This window comes from Xenopus laevis, chromosome 8S (assembly GCF_017654675.1).
Source record: "Xenopus laevis strain J_2021 chromosome 8S, Xenopus_laevis_v10.1, whole genome shotgun sequence".
NCBI classification, from domain to species: Eukaryota; Metazoa; Chordata; class Amphibia; order Anura; family Pipidae; genus Xenopus; species Xenopus laevis.
This window is the reverse complement of record NC_054386.1, coordinates 21,108,059-21,130,154: the sequence shown is the minus strand read 5'-3', so window position 1 is coordinate 21,130,154 and position 22,096 is coordinate 21,108,059.

Below are 22,096 nucleotides of genomic sequence, written 5' to 3'. Positions count from 1 at the left end.
GCCCAGCGACAAATCTCTTCTTCAGGCGACTAATCTCCCTGAAATGCCTTCCCGCCGGCAAGAATGTGAATCGCCGGTGGGTTGGCATACAGATTGCTTTGGTTTTCTGAAGTCACCCGAAGTTTCCTCGTAAGGCAACTTCAGAAAACGAAGTGCTACATATGCCACCCTGCCGGTGATTCACATTCTTGCCAGCGGGAACGAATTTCTGGGAGATTAGCCACCCGAAGAAGAAGAGGAGGAGATTTGTCGTTGGGCGACTAATCTCCCCGGAATCTCCACGTGTGCCACCACCCTTAGTCTATTGTTTTAGGAGATCCTTCAGCACTGCCCCTGCACTGGATTCAGAGGACACCGGCAGAGGGGTGAATGTGGGCAAAGCATCAGATATTGGCTTCATGAGGAGGTGCCCTGATGCACTGCCTCCCAGGCTGGATGTTGAGATCAGTGGTACAGCAGCAGAACGAGGTGCCAGGAAGGGATTTGACTCCTGTCTTCTTGCTCCAGACACCGTTGTCCCTTGAAAGTAAAGGACGTGTTTGAAGTAAGGCTCATGATCTGCTGCTTTTTAGTCCCACACAGCATGAATAGTTTAAGAAATAGGCACTGAAAACCGAGTGGCAATTTAAGTCGAAAATGTATTTCAGGGCTCCGTCATCTCCAGAATAAACAAATCTCTGGCACTGTTCTGAGAAAACAAGACCATGAAATCTGCTTCAAGAAAGGGGCACATAAGTGGGGGGTCTCTTGGATGTACAGGTTCCAGCTCAAAGCTCAAACAAGCAGCTTAACACACAGAACTATGGTGCACAGCAGAGCCGTGAACGTCTTCCTTGTTGCCTTAATGGGGTGGTTCACTTTTAAGGGAACTTTTAGCATGTTATAGAATTTGTCAGTTTCTTCTGACTCTTTGCCGCTTCAAAAAAGCATTGCTGACCCCATCTAAAAAGCAAAAGCTATGTAAGGCTACAAATGTATTGTTATTGCTATTTTTTATTACTCATATTTCTATTCAGGCCACTCATATTCCAGTCTCTTATTCAAATCAATGCATGGTTGCTAGGATAATTTGGAACCTAGCTACCAGATTGCTTAAAATGCAAATTAAAGAGCTGCTGAATAAAAAGCGTGCAAGCACACACTGGAGCTGCGGCTCCCCAGAATGTGGATCGCCGAGCCCCTGAAATTTTCTACCCCTGGGCCTTTCTAGGCCTCACCACAAATCTGGGCCTGTGGGTAACATTTATTATTTACTTATTGGTTGCTATGAGTTAACAAACTGGGGCAAAGTTTATTGCATTATCCATGAAGGTTCAATTTGGTTCCTCTCAAAAGTGAAGATTTGGTCAAATCTTCTGTTTTCTTTTTTTTTTTTCATTTAAACTATATAACATTTTACAGTACAGAGTTGCGGAAATAACCACATATTCAACTTATCAATAGAATATAACAGCAGTATACAGAAACATGTCTTTCTTTTTTACATTGTTTCTAATGTAGTTCTTATTACTGCTTTTATAAGCAGTATACTAGACAAACCGCATACATGTAGTAGGGGGGAAAATTAAGTAGCTTGGTACTTCTCGAACCCCTTACATTATTTTTATCTCCCAAACATAGGGGCAGATTTATCAAAGGTCGGATTTCAAAGTTATGTGAAATTTTTTTTACTCTAATACTCTTTTACACTGCTATATAGTTTGTGTAGGGAGTGGCCTCTTCCTCTTTGGCTCTTGGTGTCCTTCCAGCTATGTGTTTCCCATTGAGCCTGGAATCACCAAGGCCCCAGTAAAGCCATTCACCCCAAAGGGACCTGTACCTTTGGTGATTAAGTCAGGGACCAGGAAACCCTTTGAACGAGGTTAGCTATCATTAGGGCAGATCTTTAATAGACTCTCTAAGAGAGTGAGATAGTCAGCTTTATATAGCATGAGCAGCTGTGTGCTCCATCAAGGATAGTAGCAGGGAGTAGCTTCCTAAAGGCTTTCCCTTACATATGTGGTGAGTCGGAGCGGTCACGCTTTTTATTTCTATACTTTTAATATCAACTAATTATTCTAGATATTATAGCAAGGTGTGTGTGCCAGCAAAGAATGAGTGACGGCCAAGGGTGGTACCTGGAGCACTGGTGGGGAGGGACCGCTTGGATTCAGTGTGGAGGCTGATCTTGAAAGTGTCAGTTCTTGTATAGTGAGTCTGGGTGGAGGAGGTGTGGGGCGTGATTCTGTCTCCAGGAACTTTACAAACAGTTCGGAAAATGACTGCGGAATTCAGTACATAATCAGGAATCATCATCTTTTTTGAGGTTCAGGTAGAGCTACAATCAATAACTCAAATGCACTGAAAGTCTAGTTGATATAAATGCTTCTACACTTGTATTATCTTTTATGGCCAAGAAATAAAGATCCTAAAAATTACAGATTTATTTACCCAAAATAAGCTAGGTATATTTAAGCTACAGTTTTATCAATATGCTTTCACCCAAAAACTTCTAATGACACCCTACAAACACTTCTGGTGACACCAACAACTGCTCCAGAGAGTAGCATGCACAACATCCCAAAGGAAATTACTTGAGAAATTAAATTTTTGCTGTTAATATTATGTTTTCCATCGCTCCACAGGAAACACCTGCATGTTTCTTTTGTACTTACAGTATTGAAAAGGGAGTGGTGGTTTGACCTTTGGGGTGTACTGGTTACACTTTTGGATCCTCCTCCTCCACCAAGCCATCCGTTCACCCATTTGGAAACACCTCAATATTCTTCTATTAGGAGTATTTCAGTTGTGAAATATTTAGAATAGTGAAAAGTTATTATCGTTACAACACCCATTATCCCAGCACAAATGTTATACTGTAACACACTGTAAAGCCACTGCTCCTGTAAAGACCATGTAAAAATAATTGGCTGATAATGATAATTCATGTTTGTTTCAAAAGACCAATTTTTAAAGGGGAACTATGGCGAAAATGAAAATTTAATAGAATATTCATCATACTGAAATAAGAAGGTTTCTAAATATAATCAATTAAAAATTCTGTACCGTTTTTGAAATAATCAAGTTTATCTTCACCATCCCTCTCTCAGCATCTGTTTCTCTTTATTCTCTCTTTATGCAGGAGTTGGGTGTCAGATATTCATTGACAGTTAGATCAAATATATCTTATAGGGGTGTATCTATAGGTGAATCTAAAACAACTGGACTTGCTGAGGAATCATTGAAGACGTTTCACTACTCATCCGAGTAGCTTCTTCAGTTCAACACTGAAGAAGCTGCTCGGATGAGTAGTGAAACGTCTTCAATGATTCCACAGCAAGTCCAGTTGTTTTAGATTAACCTATACTAGAAATACCATGACCTGGACGAATGAAAATCTTCATAGTCTTATGGGGGGGCTTTGCCTAGAAGATGTATTAGAGCTCACTCTATTAAAATCATCATACATCATGTCTCTCTACATGCAGGATTTGTGCAAAAGGCAGTTATTTTGTTTGTACTGGAATCAGTTATTTGAATGAGTTCTAATTCATCTGCAAGGAAAGGAAGCCCCCTCAATAAGATACATTGGATCTAACTGTCAATGATTATCTGACACCCAACTGCTGCATGAAGACAGAATGAAGAGAAACAGATGCTGAGATAGGAATCGTGAAAATAAACTTGATTATTTCAGAAACAATGCAGAATTTTTAATTGATTGTATTTAGAAAGTCTCTTTTTTCAGTATGATGAAGCTTATATAATTTTTTTTAAAATTAACACATTTCAATCAATACAAACGAACAATGCAGAATGGCTTAAAAATGGCCCTTTGTGCCCCGTGAAGATCAGAGATGGCCTGCCCTTCCTTGCTGCCAACTTACCTCATCCATTTCTTCTTTGTTTATGCCAATAATGCTTCCCATCAACCTCAAAACTTCATGGCATTTATTTTTTGGAGTATGGAAGTGGCCAACGAAAAGGTTCCGCATTAGGACCCTGAAGAATTCATAGACAGTTAATCGCCAGTTCTGCTGTAGTGACTACAGGCAACACACAAGCTTTCTGCACACCTTGTACAGCAAGTAGCAAATGACACACAGACATAACTGCAAAAATGTATAAGATATATAGAATAATAATCTGCAAATCTGAGTGCAGAATACTAAAGAAATGAAAGGTTTAAATGCAAAACAGCAGGTAATGTCTTCTCTTATCAGCCTTCTTTTCCTTTGCTTTGTCTGCATGTTGTGCACGTCCTGTTTTTTGCAGGAAAGTCACTATTTTCACATCTCAACCCATAATCCCTGATTGTTATTGAAATGTTCCGACTTTCTCTTTCATTTCCTGCACTGAACAGTCAGAAAAATATACAAAGTTTCTAAAATTTAAATTAAATAAGAGGTTTTTTTTTTACAGCCCAGGAGCTGTACTTAGAAACATTTCTAACAAGCTATGATAAGCAAAGATACAATTGTAACTATTTAAAGATACAATTAAGAAAAGCAGGTCTCTTGGTAAACCGTGACTCAGCTCAAAGGGCAATTCACCTTCATTAGCAAAACTGTAAAAACCACAGAAATGTGTTCAAACTAGGGATGCACCGAATCCACTATTTTGGATTCAGCCGAATCCTTCTCAAACGATTTGGCCGAATACTGAACCAAATCCTAATTTGCATATGCAAATTAGGGGTGAGAAGGGGAAAACCTTTTTCACTTCCTTGTTTTGTGACAAAAAGTCACGCAATTTCCCTGCCCGTCCCTAATTTGCATATGCAAATTAGGATTCGGATTCGGCGGGGAAGAAGGATTCGCCCGAATCCAAATCCTGCTGAAAAAGGCCGAATCCTGGCCAAATCCCAAACCGAATCCTGGATTCGGTGCATCCCTAGTTCAGACTTTCCATGACCTGCCAAATTTTGAAAAACCGATGTGGTATTTAGGGGGTGTGGCCATAAAATCGGTGTGGTCAAAAACATTTTCCCACAATCCACAAATCTTTTTGTCCCTCTTTCTATTTTCCAAATGTTGGGAGGTATGCACCGATGTTGAAGCAAGATTACTACACATACGTGTCTATAATACATTTGTGGTTTCAGATTAAAGATGAAAAGTAACACCAGCCAGTTTATCAACTGGATAAGAAGGCTTTAAATGTGCACGGAAATTAAAATTATCATTTCTTTTTGGTGTGCTCTGGGACTGTAATAATTGCATTTTGTCATTGGTCTGTCTGATGTTGCCTTGTCCTATTCCTGTGTCTTCTGTTGCCCCATTCCCATTCAAATATTAGTATGTATAACCTTGCTCCCTTCTTATATCTTTTATGGTATCCACTTTATATTTTTTCCTCCAATGTTAATCCTTTATGGAGAAAAACAACAGAAGAATATTAAAAGAAGCCTAGGCCTTCCTGAAGGCAACTTGAAGGGGTTTTTAAGATACATTTTCATTATGATGGCACAGTGTGCAGAAGCCTATTTATATCTGCATTTGGTAGATATTACAGGTATGGGACCTGTTATCCAGGATACTCTGGGGTTTTCCGGATAACTGATCTTTCTGTAATTTGGATCTTCATACATTAAGTTTACTAGAAAATCATTAAATAAACCCAACAGACTGGTTTTGCTTCCAGTAAGGATCAATTATATCTTAGTTTGGATCAAGCACAAGGTATTGTTTTATTATTACAGAGAAAAGAGAAATTATTTTTAAAAAATGTGGATTCATTTTTTATAATGGAGTCTATGGGAGATGGACTTTCTGGATAACGGGTTTCCGGATAATGAATCCCATACCTGTATAAAAGGCAGGGATGCAATGAATTTTGAATTCGTCTGAACCCGCAAATCCTTCGCGAATGATTCGGGAAAATATCAAACCCTAATGTACATATGCAAATAAGGAGTGGGACAGGGAAAACATGATGCAATTTCCCTCCCCACCCCTAATTTGCATATGCAAATTAGGATTCAGATTCCGTTCGACCGGGCAGAAGGATTCGCCGAATCCTGTTGAAAAAGGCAGAATCCTGGATGCAGTGCATCCCTAATAAAAGGACAAAGATGCATAAACAAATGAATCCTAATAATAGGGTGAACAATAAATAAAACCTTTCAACTGTAATAGAAAACACTTCCCACCTTCACATGGGACCACCAGAAAAAATGTTGCATGTATGTCATCTCATGATTAGCCAAAATTTGGTGCTTTTCCTCTCTATGAACACACAACCATTTGACAGAATTTCTGTGATCTATAATTCTCCTGAATTAGGTAGTTCTTGGTAGGTAGTGATAGTTGATCTCAGCTTTCACCGTATTGCCAACAGTATAATGTGGTAACTGTGAAGCTAGTGTCCTATAAATCATTGTAAAGAGAGAAGTGAAATGGAGAGATAAAGTGGCTCATAAGGGAAAATGTGAAGTTTATAGGTTCCATACGGTCTAAACATTTCTATGTACATTTAAAAAAACTCTAATAAACTCTCACTTTGGGTTAATAAAAGTCAATACAAATGGTGCATGACTGAATGTGGAGGTTTTCCTGTGGCTTACACAGCTGCACAGTTTAATCTATAGAAAGAGATAACAGGGGAATCAGGAAAACCCTTATTGGTTTGCTTATATTAAACCAGAAAAGAACTTTGTGCAGACTCTGTCCAAAAATTCCTAAACATCTGGAAGCAATTCATGCATGATTGAACTGTTGTAAATAAGCTTCAAAAATTCAAGAGTGTGTGCATCCATAACATTCAGTTTGTAATTAGGACCTTGGGCCTCTATAATGTTTAGTTTATAATCAGAAGCTTGTGAATACATAACATGGTAAGTTAGGTTGAAAAAAGACACACGTCCATCAAGTTCACCCTTTAAAACAACATCTCCCCCAGGATGCAGCTTCTCTCATTGGGCTCTGTCCACAGTGGTCAGTCCCCAAAACATGTTGAAAGTAAAACAGATTTGATTCTATTGAAATCTTCTTGTGCACAATTTACCCGATTCATGGCAGTTCATGGGTTACATCCCAGACCCTTGCAGTAACTTTGAAAATGTACTATATTTTAAATACAGTACAGGTATATGCAGTCCAGCAACAAAGTGATAGTGGGAGCACTTACTGGTACACAGCCAAGCTTCTGCGAGCTGCAATGTCCAGACCGCTATCCCAAACGGCAATCCAGGGAAAAATCAATGTAGAGGAATGGAGCACCGCAGTGCCAGAATAATATGTTAAAATTCAAATTTTATTATAACTCCATTAAAAATTATAGCAGCATCTCTCCTGTGGGGTTGCCAACTTTTCTACAGTATCCGTTATCCGGAAACCCGTTATCCAAAAAGCTCAGAATTATGGAAAGGCCGTCTCCCATGGGGGCAAGTTTACTAAAGGGCGAAGTGACTAACGCTGTAGAAAATTCACCAGCGTGACGTCATTTCAGAACTTTGCCGATTTACTAACGGTCGCTGGCGTAACTTCGCTAGCGAAGGAGATAGACTCTATCGGTAATTCACTCGCGAATTGGCGCTCTGGCGAATGGACGTTACTACGCAAATTCACTAAGATGCGGATTTTACTGAACATTACCTCTTCAGCCAGACCTACCTTCGCCAACTCAGACCAGGTGAATTGCAATAGGAGTTCCTCAAAAAATAGTTGAAAATTTTTCTAAGTCCTAAAAAACGCTGGCGGCTTTTCCTTTTTTTAGGGTGATAGACTGCAAAAGAGAGTAATTTTTTTTCCCCTACATTTCCTAACATATGGCACATAAACTACACACTGGCCACAGTGTAGGGCAATATAACAACTTTATTTTCTTTTATTAAGGATTCCTGGGCTTGTGTAGTGTAATGTATTGCCCCATAGACTCCATTTTATCCAAATAATCCACATTTTTTAAAAAGATTTCCTTTTACTCTGTAATAATAAAACAGTACAATGTACTTGATCCAAACTAAGATATACTGTAATTATTCCTTATTGGAAGCAAAGCCAGCCTATTGTGTTTATTTAATGTTTACATGATTTTCTAGTAGACTTAAGGTATGAAGATTCAAATTATAGAAAGATCCATTATCCAGAAAGCCCCAGGTCCCGAGCATTCTGGATAACAGGTCCCATACCTGTATATGAGGTGAGTTTAACTCTATGGATACATTTTTGTGTTCCAGTTCCATGTTCTCAGTAAACAGATTTTATTCTCCAATAGCAAATAGAGACTTATTTTTAAAGTGACATATAACAGTCAGACTTTATATAACACTTCTTCATGGGTCAGTGTAGGGCAAGTTATAGGCTTCAGTATAACAAGTTACATTATAAGTGTTCCTTGTGACAAAGCTGCATTATCCCCAAAAGAACATTATCCCCCAGGATCCCTGCCAAAATTATGTGTCATGAAACCTATATGCAAATCTCCGATTCCCTTCCTTATTCATTGACTGCCAGACACATACATTTGCCCCAACAGAACTTACACTTACAGAAACTGAATATAATGGCTATATTTGTTACAAATTTGTAAACTCTCCAATCAAAATACTGTGGCTCTTCGATTTTTGGTTTGTAACCAGATTTAACAAAATTCAGTTTATACTTCAATTTATACTTAGAGGCTCCATCACAGTTACTTTAAAATCAGGAGCTTGTGTCTCTGAAAGAAAGACCCAAAATGTATTTCCCATGCCGTTTATATACCCACAATCCCCTTTAACTTATTGTTCTTACAGTATAAAGCAGTCATTTTAATAAGGTGCGTGACTAGTTCTAAAAGTAAATGGAGTGAATTAATTGACTTCATTTAAGTTTCCTGAAAAAAAATGTCAGGAAATGCTGCCCTAAAATCTTGAATCAGATTCAAGTTACTACATGAAACTTCAACATGTACAAGACTATCTGGTGTTTAGTGTGAGAGTCTTAGGGGGTTATTTACTAAAATCAGAAAAATTCGCACTATATCCATAAATTAAATTAAAAAATTCTGGTGCAGGAAAAGACTTGCTAAAATCGTGAAAAAAATCTGAATTGTGTGATTTTTTTCAGATTTGAAGCCCTAAAACTCTGATTTTTTCGGATTATCGCCTGAAAACCACAAAATTAATCAGATTATTGTAGGAAACCCAGCGCAGATCATTATATCTTCCAATTGTAAACGGGACATCTGCCATTGACTTCTACATGATCTCTACAGGATTGAGATGGAGTACTTTTTTTTTTTTATATATTCTTTATTTTTCGTTTTTTTAAAAAACAAAATACACATAATAAACAACATGACTGATATAAAAGAGTTACATGCATACATATCTTGGAAGAAACATTCATGGACTATTGCACGTTGCAAGGTAGTAATCGAATTGCAGATTCAGTCACATTTATAGTGTCCATGGCAATGAGTACAGAAAGTTTTAACCACAAACCTCAAAGTAGAGACATGCATGCACGGTATACATCAATAACAAGGGGAAGGGGGGGGGACACAGTTCCCATGCTAAACCTTTAACTCCCCTCTCAGCAAACGAGGGGGAATACTAAACCCGAGTATTTAGCATCCTATGAGTTGTCACAAGGTCACCCTGAACTGTCTGGGACATATATGTAGAGGGACATAGGAACAGAGTATGCCATTAACTGACCAGCATATTAGTATAATCAGGCGATTCCCTAAAGACTACCCACGTCGACCATGTACAGACAAAATTATCCTGAGTTTTGTTGGAATAGGAGAGCAATTCTTCATTGCGCATGATTGAATTTAGTTCCTTTATCCAGTCCCCTACGGGCGGGGTAACACTTTGTTTCCAATATCTGGGGATAACTGATCTTGCCGCCGTTAGGGCGAATGCAACCAATGCCTTCCGCACAATAATGGTTTGTGGAGGAGGTATTGATAAAAGTGCCATCCCAGGGTCAATGGGGAGGTCCATAGCCGTTACTTTAGAGATACATTTTATAATAGCGACCCAATAGGTTCGAATCATAGGACACTCCCACCACATATGCAGCATATCCCCTAAATGTAAATTACACCTCCAACATTTGTTAGAGGAGTTTGGGAACATCTTATGAAGGACCACCGGGCACCGATACCATCGGGACAAAATTTTGTAATTCGTCTCTTGCGCTTTACAGGCTGTTGCCATCGTATGTGTTAGCTTAAAACTTACGTCCCACTCTTTCTCGGTAATGTTGCGTTTGATATCAGCTGCCCATTTCGTAGTGTAACCAGGTAATTGTAACTGTTTCAGATTGCGAATGATATTGTAAATCTGCGAGATGGTATGTTGTGGTGGGGTCTTAGCTAGGCATAGCTCATCAAATGGCGTTGTATCCGTTAATAACTTAACCTTGTCAGAGTGTGTTTGGAACCAATGTACTAACTGGTGATGCATAAATTGAAAGGAGAAAGAGTTCCCTGGCTCACCAACAATATCGTGAAGGGGGGCTATGCCATTGGAACTTCTGACCGAGGTAAATGGCAAAGTGTCTCGCCCATGTTTATGTAAAAACCCCTTACTCAAAGTACCTGGAGGGAAACTAGGATTACCAATCAGCGGGGTCATAGGTCCCGGGTTGCTGGAGATGTCGATCGATCTGGATAATTTATCCCACACAGAGAGCGTAAGTTGTGTAACTAGGGGGAGAAGTTGTCTATTAAGTCTGTCAGATACTTTCAGCCAAGGGAGCGCTGTTATGGGCTGCTTCATCTGGATTTGCTCAAGCTTTACCCATAGTTTACAAGTGGTGTGATGGAAGCAGTCCACTATACGCTGGCAATTGGCCGCCTGGCAGTAAGAATGCAAATCTGGAAGCCCCAAGCCTCCCTTCCTTTTGTGGGTAAATAGAATAGACCTTTTTGATCTCGGCGATTTGTTGTCCCAAACAAATCGTATCAGAACAGTATTAACCTTCTGGATCATCCCTGGGGGCGGTGGATGAGGTATGGTCTGGAAGTAATATAAGTATTTTGGCAAAATAACCATTTTTATTGCGTTGATCCTTCCAAACCATGACAGATGCAACAACCCCCAAGAACTGATATCTTGTTTCAATTGGGCTAACAATGTAGTGTAATTCAATGTTGCCGTCTGGCTCAGATCTGTGGGTGGAGTACTTTTTTATTCTGACTTTTAGCAGCCCCTGGGTTTAATAAACCTCGAAAAGTTTTAGGTGTTTTTTTTTCTACAAAAAAAGGTGTTTTCTCCCCTTTAAAACGACCAGAAAAAAACTGAGTTTGGTAACAAAACCTCTTAATGTAAAAAAATGATTATGTTCTTGAAAGCAAAGAGCAGTAGAATATCTATAATCTATATCACAAAAATGATCTGGCTGTACAGGGTATGGGACCTGTTATCCAGAATGCTCGGGACCTGGGGTTTTGCGGATAATGGATCTTTCCGTAATTTGGGTCTTCAAGCCTTAAATCCACTAGAAATTCATTTAAACATTAAATACTGTAAACCCAATAGGCTGGTTTTGCTTCCAATAAGGATAAATTATATCTTAGTTGGGATCAAGTACAAGCTACTGTTTTATTATTACAAAGAAAAAGGAAATCATTTTTAAAAATTTGGATTATTTGGATAAAATGGAGTCTATGGGAGACAGCCATTCCGTAATTCGGAGCTTTCTGGATATCGGGTTTCCGGATAAGGGATCCTATACCTGTATTATTGAACACTGGACTGCAATTAGGGTTGCCACCTTATCAGAAAAAATGTATCAGCTGGTGGGGGGCGGGAACAAAATGGGCTGAGCCATGCACAGAGCCGCGAAAGGGAGCGGAGCAACACACGCGACTGCTAGAAGCCTGAAAAAAAGTACGTTCTGAGCGAATTGGGGGTGGGCCAAGTGTTTTTTTTTAAGGGTATTACAACTACATTGCCAGTAAATGTGTAAAACTGGCTAGGCCGGTAAAACACTTTCTCTTTATCTCATTATCTTTTACAGATAATGAGCTTTCCTGTGAGCTACATTGCTGTGCATAGCCAGAAGCTTCTTATGGGAATTCCAAGGTGTTTAGATCTGTGTTTTTGGGACATGAAGAGTCCTGTGTGCGATGACACCCTCAACTCACATTGGGTAAAATGAGAAGACTACTATCCACAGTATCTTTATTTCTGCATTAACTGCGTGGGGGGAGCTCTAGCTGTGCTACAATCTCTTCAGCCAATTATCTTTGTTTTCTCACATCTCTTTAAGGGCATGTGGCTTTAAAACTCTGGACAACTGAATACAACTTTTTACCCTCAAATCTAAATATACTATTCAACCATATGCCGGACCTTCCGCAAAAGATTTGGCTGAATACAAAATTGAATCCAAACACAAAAATGATGGACTTTGTACTTCCCTACTACAAATAGTATTCTTCTTATCTTCTGAAAAAAATTCTGAATCAGAGTTTGGAAAGTAAGGATATTGTTATTGTGGTGTTTATACAAATGGCCTGTAGATGTCACTGTGCTCAGATTTATACTGTGCATACTTCCTGGTAGGTTAAAAGTGAAAGTTACTATGATATAATGGCTGCATGAGCCTGCTAATAAAGCACTGTTATACTCTACTCATCCTCGGCTACCCAAAACATAACAGTTATTATGGATTTAACCAACTCTTTTGCACCGGCAATGATTGTGTGACTGCATAGGAGGTTATTTACAATTTATTTTTGGCAATATCTTTTATAATACAGGTATGGGACCTGTTATCCGGAATGCTTGAGACTTGGGGTTTTCCAGATAATCCATAATTTGGATCTTCATACTTTAACTCTACTATAGAATCATGTTAACTGTAAATAAACCCAATAGTTTGGTTCTGTTGCCAATAGGGATTAATTATATCTTAGTTTGGATAAATTACAAGGTACTGTTTTATTATTACAGAGCAAATGGAAATTATTTTTAAAAACTTGGATTATATCGATAAAATGGAGTGTATGGAAGACGATAACATTGATAACGGGTTTCCACATAACGGATCCCATACCTGTACTTGCCTACATCACAGAGGCACTTTAGGGGCAAAGTAATAAAACACCTGGAAAGGCCACTCACGCACTAAAACTGTCAAATTTACGAAAATACTTATACCTTCTCTAATGTTACAATAGACAGTTAGCAGGGTTTAACAAGCACTTCTCCACAAACTATTTTAAAAATCTGTAAGTGATGATGATCTGTTAACCATTTATGGAAATGTATCTGGTTCGTCATGTCTTCTGGGAACATTCACTTTGCTGCCAACACAGCCATACAGAACCCCTTCAGATTTGGCTGCAGCCTTGTCTGAGAATGCATTTAGGGAAGTTTTCATAAGGATTTTCCCCTACAAGTCATTTAACGAGTAACTATTTAAGTGCTGGAAAGTGTATTTCAAGTAATAGACTATATAGTAGAATAATAAAGCACGGTATAACTTGATGATGATTAGTGATGGGCGAATTTATTCAACAGGAGCGAATTCCCGCGTTTCGCAGCCGGCAAATGAATTTGAGAAACCGCTGCAAAAATTCGCCAGTGAAAATTCGCCGGCGTCAAAAACATTTCCACCAGCGAATTGGCGCCGGCATCAAAAAAACGGACACTGGTGTCAAAAACGAGATGCCGGCGCCGTTTTGCGAATTTTTCGCCGTTTCGCCAATTTCGCAGGAAATTTGCCAATTTTCGGGCGAAGCGAAATGCTCCAAATTCGCCCATCACTAATGATGTTGTATTTCCTAGAGGAAAACAAAATGTTTAATGGTATATTGTGTTTTTCCCTTTATCTAAGATGGTGGAAACCATTTTAACTTTGGCAAGTGGGTCAATATCCCCAATGTACCTTTAAAATATAATAGGGTTAATAGGTGCATTACACAACACTTTGTTGCCCTTTAGTTCTCTGTTAAACACCAAATTAAAGGACAACTAAACTACTATCCATCCCAGATGATATCCTCAATGCAAAGAGTAGGTTTCCCCCTCCCTGATGGAATTGCATCTGTTAATTAAAGTCCCCTGCCACCCACCGTCATGCTCTGTCATCCCATTCACTGAGCGGGTATTTGCTGCGTAGAAAACATATTCACTTTTGTGAAAACATATCATATAAATATACAGTGAATGAGTGAGTAACATCTAGGAGCAGAAAAACTCATTCACTTTTTATTCATTCCTATAGGAGTTTTAAAAGGATATTTATCAAATGGTATATTTATCCATTGATAAATACTATTCTAAAAATCCCATAGGAACGAATAGAAAGTGAGTACGTTTTTCTGTGGTGAGTTCTAATCTCACATTTTGATAAATGTATCACTAGTAATCTAATAAAAAAAAAAGGCATATATATATAAAGGTATGGGACCTGTTATCCAGAATGCTCGGGACCTGGGGGTTTCTGGATAATGGATCTTTCTGTAATTTGGATCTTCGTACCTACGTTCTACTAGAAAATCATTTAAATAAATCCAATAGGCTGGTTTTACTTTCAATAAGGATTACTGGATCAAGTACAAGGTACTGTTTTATTATTCCAGAGAAAAAGGAAATCATTTTAAAAATCTTGGATTATTTGATTATAATGGAGTCCATAGGAGATGGCTTTCCCGTAATCCGGAGCTTTCTGAATAACGGGTTTCCGGATAACGAATCCCATTTCTTCCCTGACGAAGGTTAGGAACCGAAATGTAGGATACAATAAGCTTTCACTGCTGCTTGATTAATTGCCGTGTTGTTAACTTTCCTTGGAGTGCCGTCACTTGATACAGAATTTATTACATTTTTGGACTTGTGGTAGTATGTTCCTCATGTTTGTGTGTGTGTGTGTACTGTATATATATATATGGATGCAATAAGGCAATAAGGATGCAATGTATGCTAAATCCATAGGCCTCCAAGGGTTAATGCACTTGTCATAACGTATCTGTGGCACAGTTTACTCAAACTGCAACCTAAATTGCTCCATGTCTGCATCACACAGAGTGCCTGGATATTAATGAGCAGAAATACATTAATCTATCCACAAAACAAACATTTATGCAGGGAACTTCCTGTCTAGCCTAGTTCATTTGCTTCGAATACGGAGCATTTTATTATAAAATCAACACCTACAAAGCTCAGCATTTGGGGGGAAAACGGAAAAGAAAAACAGACCAATCTATTCTTTTCAAGTCTGATAATCTAATCTTTCTGCATTTTTCAAAATGACAGGAAAAGGGAATGAATAATGATGTATTTCTGGAGTAGCTGCCAAAAGTTTCTACAATGAGCTGAAGAAAAACCAAAACAAAAGAGTAAAGCACAGCCAACATTGCTCGGTTCAGAACGATGAACTATGTAAGTAACACTTAATTCAACATGCTTTATTCATTACTTGTACAGGTATGGGATCCGTTATCCAGAAAGCTCCATAGACTCCATTAACAAGAGCAGGCGGTGTATGTTAGTGTATGTACTTTACACAGATAAAATGACACATAGAGAGTTGCAAACATTAGAAATCACGGGTCCGGTACAACAAAATTTTCGGGGCCCAGCCCACCCCAAATCCCACCCACTCAACACAACAGTTAAAAGACCACACAGAGATCAGCGCTAAAAAAGGTAACCCCCCACACACACAAGTTATAAAAAGCTATTGATGGTCAGGGCCCCCTTATAAGTTAAAAAGAAAACTGTGGTGCGAGGGCCCCCCTTAAAAAAAATTTAAAAAAAATTGGTGGTCAGGGCCTCCTACAAGTTAAAAAAAAATAATTGGTGACCCAAAAAACTTTTTTTTAAAAACAACATTGGCGCCAGGTCCCCCCTTACAAGTTAAAAAAAAGAATATTTTTTAAAAAACCATTGGTGGCAGGGGCCTATAGAATAATAAAATAATACATTGGTGGCCAGGGCATTAAGAAATTTAAAAAAAACACACATTGGTGGTCAGTAGAATTGACCTAATGGCTTCAGGACTTCAATTTCGGATGTTTTCATGACTTCGGGTCCTTTCGCCACTTCAGGACTTCAATTTCGGCTGTTTTGGTGACTTTGGGTCTTCTCGTCGCTTTGGAACTTTGGTTGTTCGGTACTTGTGGATGTTGCTCCAGTGGCCTCAAAGCAGGTGCTTATTTTTGAATTCCAGGCTAAGATGCAAGTTTTGGTTTCATAAAAACCAGGTGCACTGCTCTCCAACTCTTTTTACATTTAAATGTGGCTCACAAATAAAAAAAAGTTGGGGACCCCTGATGTAGAGTGATATTCTGAGACAATTTGCAGTTGATTTTCATTTACTATTATTTGTGGTTTTCGAGGTATTTAGCTTTAAATTCAGATGCTCTCCTGTTTGCAATTCCTGTATGTATTGATCTGAATAAGAGACTGGAATATGAATAGGAGAGGCCAGAATAGAAAGGTGAGTAATAAAAAGTAACAATAACAATACATTAGTAGCCTTACAGAGCATTTCTCACTGACCCCCATTTCAAAGCTGGAAATAGGCAAAAGAAAAAGGCAAATAATTAAAAAAAAAAAAAAACAGTAAAAAAGAAAACCAGGTAAATGGTTCTTAAAATTGGCTATTCTGTAACATTAAAAGTTAACTTTAAAGTGAACCACCCCTTTAAATAGAAACAGCGAAACCCTAGCACTCTGCAAAAGTGATGATTGGTTATGGGGGCTTTCCTCCTCGGCAGGTGGATAGGGCAGCTTTGATTCCTCTTCTTTTTCTGCTGAGCACAAGTAAACACCACCATCCACCTGAAATTTGGAGAATTTGAAAAGAATATAGAGAAAATATAGTATTTTAGGTTGGGCTGCCATAATATGTATAGGGATTGACCCACACGGTGCGGCTTCTACCGATCCGACACAAGGAATCAGATGCGCCGAATATAATGTAAGTAATAGGAATGTCGGACCTACAATCTGCGTGCATCCGACACGACTGTCGGATGAAGACGCAACGTGCGGAGTTCGCATCAGACAGTCGTGTCGAATGCACGCAGATTGTAGGTCCGACATTCCTATTACTTACATTATATTCAGCGCATCCGTCTTGTCGCATCTGCTTCCTCTCATTGCACCAGATCGGTAGAAGCACGTGGTTCAGGCCCAACCAACTTTTAAAGGAGTACTTGGAAGAATCCATTTGAGAGCGTGATTAGATCACAGTCTGAATATAACTTAGCAGAAACAAAGTCTGCTCTGTCTGGTTCTTTGGGCCACAGAACTCACATTCTGGGAAAACTGGAAAGTGTTTTAGAATGGCTGTCAATGCATCCAGGACCTCTACAATATACAGTATGCTGTTCCTAACAACTTTCAAATCAAACTCCCTTCTTCAGTGCCCTACAGGAGTATATAAAGTAGAAGATGAGACAAAGGTTAAATGGAAGAGGAAAAAGATTGGTATAAAAGAGAGGGAGCTGGGTAAGAGATAGAGATGATTAAAAATAAAATGTAGAAATAGGAGAAAAAAGTAAAAATTAGGGATGCACCGAATCCAGGATTCGGTTCGGGATTCGGCCTTTTTCAGCAGGATTTGGCCGAATCCTTCTGTCCAGCCTAAGCAAATCCGAATCCAAATTAGGGGCGGAGAGGGAAATCGCGTGACTTTTTGTCACAAAACAAGGAAGTAAAAAATGGTTTCCCCTTCTCATCCCTAATTTGCATATGCAAATAAGGTTCGGATTCGGTCGATTCAAAAATAGTGGATTCGGTGCACCCCTAGTAAAAATAGTAAAGGGGGATTAAAAAAGAACGAGAGAAATTGCAGAATGAGAGAAAGAAAACAGGTCAGTCTACAAACACATACTAAGAAGAAAATTTGTGGTCAGTAAAAGAGACATGACCTCATATTGGTGGCCCAGTCTAATATCACTCTTTAATGCCCTTCCGTTTATTACATAAAACACTATATCACAGAAATATTCAGAAATAAAAATAAGTTGGTAGGTTTATTTTCATAACTTTGGATAGTAACACGTAAAACAAAAAAGTGCTACACTGTACAACTGGTTTATCATGTATCACTCATATTCTTTGTTAAAAATGTACTTGCTGTGTACATGACATTTATCAACACTGGGCAAATTTGCCCATGGGCAGTAACCCATGGCAACCTATCAGATTGCTGCATTAATTGTTCTATTTGCAGCTGGTTTCAAAAAGCTAATCACCGATTGGTTGCTATAGGACACTGCCCATGGGCAAATTTGCCCAGTGTTGATAAATGAGCCCCATTGTGTATTATTTTCAGTGCATACTGCCCAAATAAAAGAAGCATTCTGTCCAGGTGGAACATTTGCTGGACTGTGATTCTATTTTAAGAATTTTATTGAGGGAAAAAGAAGTATAATAAAATATATTCAAATAATCATGCTTTAGTGAGGTATAAAGCAAGGTGAATTTAATTAAGACCAACATCAAGACTGTAGGTTTCACAGCATTTGCACACCAGCTTTTTATGGTTCTCCAATCTTACCTACTTTGGCAGTTACACTTGAAAACAGTAATGCGTGTGACAGGGTAATTGAGAACAGAATTTACATTTGCAATGCAGGAAGTGTATTTGTTTTCAGTATAAAATAGGGATGCACCACATCCAGGATTCTGCCCCTTTCTGCAGGATTCAGATGCGGGCGAATCCTTCTGCCCGGCCGAACTAAATCCGAATCCTAATTTGCATATGTATATTAGTGTCGAGGAGAGAAATGCATATGCAAATTAGGATTTGGTTCGGTATTCGGCCGAATCTTTGGCAAAGGATTTGGGGGTTTGCAAACTTGTAAACTCATTCCCCGCAATTACTTGTTTAGTATGAAAAACTGTTTAATTACTCACAAGAGGTGCTTCACGTAGGCCCTGCTGCAAACAAAAAGCCTCCTCAAATTCCAAAAAGTATAGAACATGGGCACACTCCACATAATGCTTCTGCAGGATTTGGGGGTTTGGTATAGAAAATAATGGATTTGGTGCATCCCTAGTATGAAATGATCTTTTTCTTACCTAAACCACAGACCATGCTGAAGATTGAAATATTATGGAATGAAGAGGAAATATGTAATTTTAAAACCATTTTTTATTTTTAAATTACATGAATATATATGTCCTGTGTTTGATGAGCATAACAGTTGATGGTCAATTCCTTTTCAAAGCAGTGACTGTGAATTAAAATGTTGTGTGCCTGTCTATCTCCAATGCTCCAGATGAAGCATCACACTTCACACATCATTTTAGTTCAATCACAGCAATGATTCCTACACTTTATGAATTGCCTCTACTCTGTGGTGGGTAAGATCACTAACCCTTAAAGGAGAAGGAAACCCAGTCGGCGCAAAAACCCTCCCCCCCTCCCGTGTGTTGCTTCCCCTCCCTCCTCCCCCCTGGCCTACCTGTCCCGCTGGGCAAATGCCCCTAACTTGTTAGTTACCCTTCTGCGCAGGTCCAGTCTACGGAGTTCACCAACGACATCTTCTTCCAAGCGATCTTCTTCCTGCTTTGACCGGCGCATGCGCAGTAGGAGCATTTCGCCGGTACGGATCTACTGTGCATGCGCCATAAGTCACGAAATCGGAAAACTTTGTGACTTTAGGTGCATGCGCAGTAGATCCGTACCGGCGAAATGCTCCTACTGCGCATGCGCCAAAACGCTGGTCAAAGCAGGAAGATCGCATGGAAGAAGATGTCGTCTGTGAACTCCATGGACTGGACCTGCGCAGAAGGGTAAGTAATAAGTTAGGGGCATTTGCCCAGTGGGACAGGTAGGCCAGGGGGGAGGAGGGAGGGGAAGCAACACAGGGGAGGAGGGGAGGGTTTTTGCGCCGACTTACCCACCACAGGGTAGAGGCAATTCATAAAGTGTAGGAATCATTGCTGTGATTGAACTAAAATGGTGTGCTTGGTTTTTTTTTTCATTAATACGTTTTCTTTATTTGTCTAAATTTGTTGTTTAATTTAGTAAACCAGTGTAGAACTGGGAAAAATAAAGTTTGGAAAAAGCTGTAGCTGCATTTCCATAAGAAAGTCAAACTGAATAATATTCCACACAGTTGTTCTAGGTGCTGCTCCACTACATCACTTAATATGTTATTCAAATTACATTCCTTCATTGCTGGCATGACAGTTATAATACCGCTCTTGCTGTCTTCTATTAGTAATGTAAGCAGAGACTACAAGCCAAATTGACTTTATTTCAGCTTTGATTGGATTGATCATTTTTAGACTGTTTATTCAATCAAATTCATAGGCTAGTCAGATATATTTGATACGTTAATATGAAATGTGTTTTCCAGAGAGCTCAATCAATGTTGATGCAGTCTCATGTGCAAAAAGAGTTCCACCTAATACACCGTAAGACCTTCACTCATAGGAAGGCAGCAGTGGAAACAGAGTCTATAGTTACACACTTTAACCTGAACAATGAAACTGCATTCCACAATGCATCCTCCTCTAAAGTACTCAACCCTTCCTCTTCCTTAATGTGCTCTCATCTTACTTGATCCCCACCCTCAATCCTTCCTTGGCTCTCCAGCTTGAGATTTGTTGCCCCTGATGCCCAATCAGTTATTCCCGATTATTTATCCCCCCCACTGGTACCTTTAAGCACCGTACCTTCATCACTCCTCCTTTTTAGGAAGCAGTAGGGTGGGGCAGATGTGGCGGTTAAAGGAGAACTAAACCCTAAAAATTAATATGGTTAAAAATGCCATATTTTATATAATGAACTTATTGCACCAGCCTAAAGTTTCAGCTTTTCAATAGCAGCAATGATCCAGGACTTCAAACTTGTCACAGGGGGTCTCTATCTTGGAAAGTGTCTGCTAGTATAGAAGCCCAAAACATAATGTACAACATTTCTAGCCTACGTCTTCAATTAAGCTTAAGTTCTCCTTTAAGAACGAGAGAGTTTTGGTAGTTGTGCATCATGATGAATAAGCTAAAGGAAAAGCTGGTGGATGAGGCAAATGTGCAAGCTGTTAAACTTGTAGGGAAGCAGGAAGGCAGGTGTTAGAATTTATGTGACGGTGCTGTGTAATGGACAGGTCTGTGTTGGTGCTTAAAGGGGAAGGAAACCTAGGTGGCGCAAAAACCCTCCCCCCCTCCCGTGTGTTGCCCACCCTCCCTCCTCCCCCCTGGCCTACCCGTCCCGCTGGGCAAATGCCCCTAACTTGTTACTTACCCTTCTGCGCAGGTCCAGTCCAGGGAGTTCACCGACGACATCTTCTTCCACGCGATCTTCTTCCTGGTGTGAACGGCGTTTTGGCGCATGCGCAGTAGATCCGTACCGGCGAAATGATCCTACTGCGCATGCGCCAAAGGTCACGCGCATGCGCAGTAGATTGTACCGGCGAACTGCTCCTACTGCGCCGTTCAAAGCAGGAAGAAGATCGCGTGGAAGAAGATGTCGTCTGTGAACTCCCTGGACTGGACCTGCGCAGAAGGGTAGGTAACAAGGGGGGTGGGGGGTTGCGCCGACTAGGTTTCCTTCCCCTTTAAGTCTGAAGGGTCTGGGAGCGGTACATGATAATAGAGGCTCCCTAACCAATTAATACACACATGCATGGAACTTATTGCTTTGCCCAATTTAGTATCATCATCAGTACAGAGATAATACTAACAATGCCAATAAACAAATTTAAAAGCAAAGGACAGACACCTGCTGTCCAACTAAAAAATGCTCCACTTTCCACCACTCTTTTTATTCCATCCTGCAGTCAGTTCTCTAACCAGGCAAATATGATGTTCACAGCAACATTAATTATTTAATCTGGCCGTCGCTAGCAAAAATTCGCCAGAAGTTCAATCCACAGGGACATCGCTAATTCACTAACAGGTGTAGAAGACTATTCGGTAGCTAAAGAGTTCATCGAAAACGAAGGATTGTGCCCTTTCGCCAGGCTAATTTTTGCTCAGGCTAAAGATTGTTACTCCGCAAGTTCACTAAAGTGCGAATTTTACATTAAGTTACCCCTTTTACATATATATGACCTATATGTATCCACCCTATTCAAAAAATGAACGTTAGCGAAAGTTCACTATGAAATGCTCATGCCGACGAAGTTTCGCCAGCGGTTGTCTGCATTTTTATGAATTAGCGTATGCGCTGCAAATTAACGTCTGACGAAGTGATGCAAAGTGTGG